Raw genomic sequence first — 8,150 nt, forward strand, 5'->3', positions numbered from 1 at the left:
TATTATCAACATTTCCTAAATTCACGTCGGACCTCCCAGGGTTTTGCAATATACTTAAACATGATATTAAGCTAATCTCAGATGATGTACAACCCATTAGGCAATCAGCATATCGACTAAATCCACAAAAAAGAGAGATTAAGAAAAAGGTGGTAGATTTTTTGTTAAAACATAACTTAGCTGAGCCTAGTACCTCCCCCTGGGCTTCACCTTGCCTTCTCATTCCAAAACCCGATAGCACTTTTCGTTTCTGTACCGATTATCGTAAAGTGAACCAGGTCACTGTCTCAGACTCCTACCCTTTACCTTTGATTGAAGATATAATAGACAGCATAGGCTGTGCAAAATTTATAACTACGGTGGACATGTTGAAAGGATATTATCAAGTGGGACTCACGGATGGGGCAAAAATAATCTCAGTATTTATAACTCCATTTGGTCTTTTTCAATATTTGGTTATGGCGTTTGGCTTTTCTAATGCTCCGGCCACATTCCAGAGGGCAATCAATTACCTGATTCAGGACCTAGATGGGACGTTCGCCTACCTGGATGACCTGGTGGTGGTGTCGGACGGCTGGGACGAACATCTGGTGCGTTTGGAGATACTGTTCGCACGACTGCAAGAGACTGGATTCACCATAAACCTGGCTAAATCTGCTTTTGGCCTTGCCTCAGTGACTTACCTGGGACATATCGTTGGGCATGGTATGGTGAGACCCAAGGACGCAAACGTTAAAGCCATCTTGTCCTTCCCCACTCCAAGGACGAGGAAGGAACTCATGCGCTTCCTGGGGATGTGTGGCTACTACCGTCGGTTCTGCAGTAACTTCTCCAGCGTGGCTGGACCCCTCACAGACCTTACCAGTTCTGCGGTCCCTTACATCTGGAACCAGAGGTGCGACCAGTCTTTCCACCGCCTCAAAGCCTTCCTTGCCTCCAAGCCTGTAGTCCACCCCCCTGACTACACCTTGCCCTTCCATCTGCAAATCGACGCTAGCGGTATCGGAGTGGGGACTGTGCTCCTACAACCCGACCCAACCACTGATGTCCTTCACCCTGTGGCATACTACTCCGCCAAGTTGAAAAAACATCAGACCAACTACTCGACCATAGAGAAGGAGGCCCTGGCTCTGGTGTTGGCAATAAAGAAGTTTGAATGTTACCTTCAATCTCGCCCACAAACAACCCTAGTCTTCACCGACCATAACCCGCTCACGTTCATCCAAACCAACAAGACCTCCAATCAGCGAATCGTCCGCTGGGCTCTCCTCACCCAGCTGTATAATGTACAAGTCCGGCACATAAAGGGGGTGAACAACCTGATTGCGGACTCCTTATCCCGAGCTCCAGTGGAAATGCAGCAGCTACTCTCCAGACGCACCAGGTGATCACCTCCTTCACGCCCGCACTACGGAGGTCTTTGGAGGGGGGGTGTGTTACGAACCACGCCACCTATTGTCATGATCTACCTACCCAGCACCACGAGCAACGCCATCTAGGGACGAAACCCGAGTATGACTAGTCTTAGTTACCACTCCGGGGTTTCCCTTCTCCATATCCTGGTTGTTGCGTCACCTCCTCCAACTCTTCCTCATCAGCTCCAGATCGAGGAGAGTTCAGTTCACTCTGGGATGTGACCACACTAGGATCACCTATCCTGGAAACCTACGGCACAGTGACTACCTACCATCTTCTTCAATACTCAGCCTTACTCGTCAGACATCTCAGCTCCGCACTTAAGTATTTGTTATCCTATATTGCCTCCCCGCGTTCACTTGCTTCAAATTGTTGTATGTTGTATAAATATGTATATACTGTTAAGCCAATGTTGAGTATGTTTAGGTTTAGTATGGTTAAGGGTAAATTATAGAAAGCTGAATATTTTGTTAAGGAATTTATGGTACTTTATTATACACAACAAAAACTCGCATCCTTTGTCTACCCTTTTATAGTCAGATTGTCTTTGTTTTCTTTTATTGTTGCCTGTTGGGATCTGGGTAAACTTTTAACTATATTCGAAATCCCCAACTCGTAACAATATATATATATATATTGTTTTAAGAGGGCTAAAAAATCCTTTCATTCCTCTCAAACCAGACAAGTTCCTACACTTAAGAATATTTTGACTCTGCCCTTTCGTAATGAATTTGTCCCGTTAGTTCGGTCCCTCAAGCTTCTAAATATTAATGTTGTTTTCAAGTATGACTCAACCATTACCAATATGTTAATAAGGAATAGCCCAAGTTTGAATGTAAATGGAAGTCTTTATTGTATTCCATGTAGCAAATGTAATTGTAATTATGTAGGACAGACAGGAAAAACACTGCAGCTCAGAATCAAACAACATAAGTATAATATCAGAACAGCATCTGAAAGCAGTGCCTTGTTCGTTCATGTTAGGAATAATAATCACCCCATTGCTTGGGAAAAAAGCATAGAAGTATTTAAATCATCTTGTGTCACAGAAAGACTTCTGGTTGAAGCTAGTTTGATTAAGGAATTAAAATCAATAAACCTTAGTGATGGTCAGTTCAAAACTGATAATATGTTACATAAATTTATTTGTCAGTGGCCCAAGGTTAAAAGTGCTTTGAAAACCTTTGATCTAGATGTATGATAGTTATTTTGTGGGTCCCTTATTTTGACCTGACCTGACTAGTCACGTCAACCCCCTTCTCTTAAGCTTCTCTACGTGTGTGTTGGTGTGGGGATTAGTGGATCTGACCTCACAAGCTGCCCTGCAAGGCTGCCTCTGTCCATGTAATCCAGTTGCCCTGAAGATGTCTTAAACAAAGATTGCTTTTGAAAAGCCAAGGTTTATATATATATATATATATATATATATATATATATATATATATATAATAATAATAATAACTAACGGCATATTGAAAAAAAAGTTCTGCAGCCCGAAGGCTGAAAATATACATTTGTCATAAATGATTTTTTACATACATTGGTGGATTAACAAAAGCCTTCAATAGAATAAGGAAAAGGAACATACAGTGAACACACAGATTAATTTAGGTGTTGAACAGCAAATACGTAGTGTAGTAACTCCCCTCCCAGATGGTGTTATGAGGGACCAAAGGTGGTGTAGTACTTCCCTCACATATGGTGTTATGGGGGACCTGACGTGGTGTAGTAATTATCTCACAGATGGTGTAATATGACTGAGGTGTTGTCCCAGGCCTTCCTATCGTAGACGGATAAACACATCGCTGGTTGTTGTTGGGTCTCACTGGTAGTTATTATTGGGTACCTGGGACCTACTCACTGTGTGAGGCTGTTACTATTGAGTTGTTCTCACTCTCTTAAGCACTGTTCGCCACTCTTTACCTCTGTTCAACACTGGTTCTATTCCTTTACTAAATTATTATAATTTCTGGCGACAACTTGTTGATATTCCGGTGGGGAGGGTGGTTCAGGGGAGGGAGTTGGTATGGACCAACTTAACATTTGACCTGGCTGCTCTCGGAGGACCCCCAGGTACGTCTTGACCCCTCGGTGGTCAAGGATGTAGTATGTGTGTGTATATATATATATATATATATATATATATATATATATATATATATATATATATATATATATATATATATATAATAATTAATGGCTTATTAAAAATAAAAATGACATATTACATACAAAGACATGGGGTAGGTGGGTTTTCTAACAAAATCTTCCATTACTAAAAAGAGAAGGAACATAATTTATAATAACAATAATTAATGGTTCATTGAAAAAGTTCTGCGCCCCGAAGGCTGAAAATATGCATTGGACAAAAATGACTTATTACATACAAAGACATGGGGTAGGTGGGGTATTTAACAAAAGCTTTCATTACTGAAAGAAGAAGGAACGTGTATTGAGCATACAAATTATTAAAGTTTACAGTTGATGGCCCGGGCCTGGGCTGGTATGAAGACATTAGGTGGTGTGGTGTTCACGTGGTGCAGTAAATCGTCCTCTGGTGTTGATATAAGAACATAACATAAAAAAATAAGGAGTCTGCAATAGGCCGGTTGGCCTGTGCATGGCAGCTCCTGTCGAGAGTTGCAACCACTCTCTATCATCCATGAATATATCTAGCTTCCGTTTAAATCCTTACAGCATCCCAGCACTTACTACAAAGTTGCTAAGCTTGTTCCACTCGTCTACCACCCTATTTGTGAACCAGTTCCTTCCTATCTCCCTCACGATATCATGGCGACATCAGGTGGTGTGGTGTTCACGTGGTGTAGTAACTCGTCCTCGGGTGTTGATATGAAGGACCTCACGTGGTCATTGGGACAACGGGTGGTATGATGTTCACGTGGTGAGGTGACTCGTTCTTAGGTGTTGATATGAAGGTCCTCACGTGGTTATAGGGACACCAGGCGGTGTGGTGTTCATGTGGTGCAGTAACTCATTCTCAGGTGTTGATATGAAGGACCTCACATGGTCATGGGGATACCAGGTGGCGTGGGTGCTGTCACAATACCTCACTTTCTGCTCGGTGATGTTGTGTTATCTTGTAGTCAGGTGTAAAGCCGCCTTGCTCTTGTTCCCAGGGTGGACTGATTAACACCGTCTGGACAGAGGATGGTTCCCAGGGGTGATTATACCAGTGGTGGGTCACGGCTCTCATTGGTACGGTCTAGTGCTGAATATTTGGCTTAAACACTTTCATCACTGTTCAACAATAATCGCACCTCTTTCCGAAACGAAATCGTCACTTTTGATTATGTTGACATCCCGGTGATGAGGATGGGTCGGAGAGAGGGACTTAAGGAATGGGCCGACATGGCCAAGGGGGGACTCTGCCCAGCAGGAGCAGCACCTAAATAGGACTTGACCCTTCGGTAGTTAAAGATGGTGTGTGTGTGTGTGTGTGTGGGTGTGTAATTGTTTCCCTTGCCTGCATGCAGCAATTTTTTTTCTCCCCTATTTCTATCTTATACCAATGACAACTCAGTGCTGATTTAATTGACGCAGGCTTAAGACACATGAATGCCCATCTCTTTGCATAAGCACACTGTTCATTTAACCCCTAATTTTCACAAACATCGGAGAGTGTGTATTATTTTGTTCCATTTTCCAGAAGCAAAGCTAAGACATGCGTTTAATTTTGTATAAGTATTTTTTCTTCTCTTTTGCTACAATTCTATTTTTTCCCTTTCTCCTAGAAACATTGCTACCGCATACTTATATTCTAAATCACATTCCAGTGCACATTCATTGCATGATATATGGAACCTTTCTCAATGCATGTAATGATACATTTGTAATCCTGGATAAACCTACGACACTTTATTAGTAGTCGATGACCATTCACTAATAGCAGTGGAGGATCCTTCGATGCTACCACAATGTAAATCTTCATATCTATATTTGTATATCTGTCGGCCTATGCATTCACATTTACTCCTGTTGCAGAAGGAATATGTGAACTGGCCATCATACAGATGAACACTTGCACAGTGCACAAACACGCTACTTACACACCCATCTCCTCCAAATTTGTATTTCGTGCACATCTTCATAATGTGCAGTATTTTTACTTTCCTAATAAGTCCAGCATCAGTTTAAAATGTCAGAATGTAGGCGAGGATTTTTTATGTGCAATGTTATTTTATTGCCTCTGATTATAGTGAAAAGCAGTGTGATCAAAACCATACCGTCCCATCAAGATTTTGGCTTGAATTTGAATTTTACTTCAGGATTGCACCTTTGTTTGTAAATGTTAATATTACTCCCAGCAAACTCAAACTGTTTTTTGACAATTCAACTTTACTTGCTTATCTCAATGAAACACAACCCTTTTATTTGAGGGTATTTTGAAATTTGTTTCATGTTTTGCAATTCCAAATTTTTTGGGTACCATTTTGTATTCTCATTTTAACAATTTCATGTTTTTGTTTTGTTTTTCTTTTATGGTAATTACCTCGAAAAATGCTCTTGTATATAAAACCCTCACACATAGGGCACTCAAGGCTACGAATTCAGAAACTCAATCCTAGGTCGTAGGTTCCTCAGTTTAGCTGCAGCACATATTATTTTTTATAAGCTTGTAGAACTCTGTGGATATGGCCGAGCAATTACTGCACCAAGATAATTAAACTATGAGCAACTGTCTAGTGATGAATGTCACGTAATCTCATTAGCCTTTGTGCACCTATGACCATAATGGTCAGCACGCCCACCTTAGTCTCTCCAAGGTCTCTCCAACACAATATGTGTTTGTAAGAACCTTTTACACTATGCTTTGTTTCCTATAACACTCACAGCTCAGAGTGTTAATTACTGTAATATCCCAAGTACTTTGTTTGTATTTTTATTTTCTTAATAAATGGAGAAAGGACCATTTGTGTTTGCAACTTAACCCCCAGAACTTTTAATAGTGTTATCCTCCAATGTACTTCTAAAGCTGAATCTTCAGTATCTTCTTCAGTGATTAACCTCAGGTAAACGGAAGAAATACAGATGTCTGGGGTTTCGATTCTTGATTAGTGATGCATTTTTTGTATGTTGAAGTATGGACTTTTATATATATATATATATATATATATATATATATATATATATATATATATATATATATATATATATATATATATATATATATATATATATATATATATATATATATATATATATATATATAAAAGAGGTCTGTCCGGAAAGTATCCAGCCATTGTGAATATTGTGAGAACTGGTCGCTCGGCCTTGATGAAACTTGGCAGCCACTCAGAGAGGGCCGTACTGCACATGCGTGAACAGCCACACTCCCGTGGGACAACTCAGTTGCCCGGCAGACGCCGTTGAGTGAGCGTGGGTACTGTGTGACCTTCACATTTACAACGACCAAACAATAACGAAGGAGTACTACATCGAAATTCTTCGTCTGCTGATGGATGCGGTAAGAAGAAAACGACCTCACCTGTGAGCAAGTGTTGACTGGTAGCTTCATCATCACAATGCGCCTGCCCATTCTTCATGTCTCGTGCAGGTTTTTTTTTGGCAAAACATAGCATCACCCAAGTCTCTCAGTCCCCTACAGCCCAGATTTGTCTCCCTGCAACTTCTGGCTTTTCTCAAAACTAAAATCGCCGTTGAAAGGGAGGAGATTACAGTCCGTGGACAATATTAAGGAGAATGCAAACAAAGCAGCTGATGAAGATTCCCAAAGAGGACTTTGCAGACTGTTTTGAAAAGTGGAAGTGACGCTGGGAGAAGTGTGTGAGGTCCCAAGGGGAGTACTTTGATGGGGACTAAGGCGCCATTGTCCTAGGTAAGCAATATTTTTTTAATAGTAAATGGCTGGATACTTTCTACAGGCTTCCTCGTATGTATATATATTTAAATATACATGTATATATATATATATATATATATATATATATATATATATATATATATATATATATATACACTTCATTTTTGTCCATATAACACGGACTTTGAACACATAATCAACGACCTCACCAGCAAGGAATCGAACCCTCGACCTACTGGGTGGGACTAGGAACGCTTACCGGCTAGGCCACAAGGACACTAAAAGCAGTTCTAGACTCTGTTATATTTCACAAAGCCTGTTCATCGAGCTGATGGCGCCGTGAACCTCATTGGGAAACTGTCCGTGCCTCTTATGTGGTGTCAGAAGCATTTTACCGAATCCAGCTGGTATGAAACGCGAGGAATACATATATATACTTCATTTTAGTCCATATAACACGCGGTTCTTTGAACATATAATGACCTCACCAGCAAGGAATCGAACCCTCGACCTACTGGACTAGGGAACGCTTGGCTAGGCCACAAGGACACTAAAAGCAGTTCTAGACTCTGTTATATTTCACACAAAGCCTGTTCATCGAGCTGATGGCGCCGTGAACCTCATTGTGAAACTGCCCGGGCCTCTTATGTGGTGCCAGTAGCATTTTACCGAATCCAGCTGGTATGAAACGCGAGGTACATATATATACTTCATTTTTAGTCCATATAACACGCGATCAGGCACCAATTTTACGAGCAATCTTTTCAAACAGGTGATGAACGACCTCAGTGTGGACCATTGTACATCTTCGGCTTACCACCCACAATCCCAAGGTTGCTTGGAACGGTTCCATCAAAACTTTCAAATCAATGCTAATAAACTATCCCCCTCA

Source organism: Homarus americanus, unplaced genomic scaffold (genome assembly GCF_018991925.1).
Source record: "Homarus americanus isolate GMGI-L3 unplaced genomic scaffold, GMGI_Hamer_2.0 scaffold25827, whole genome shotgun sequence".
Lineage (NCBI taxonomy): Eukaryota > Metazoa > Arthropoda > Malacostraca > Decapoda > Nephropidae > Homarus > Homarus americanus.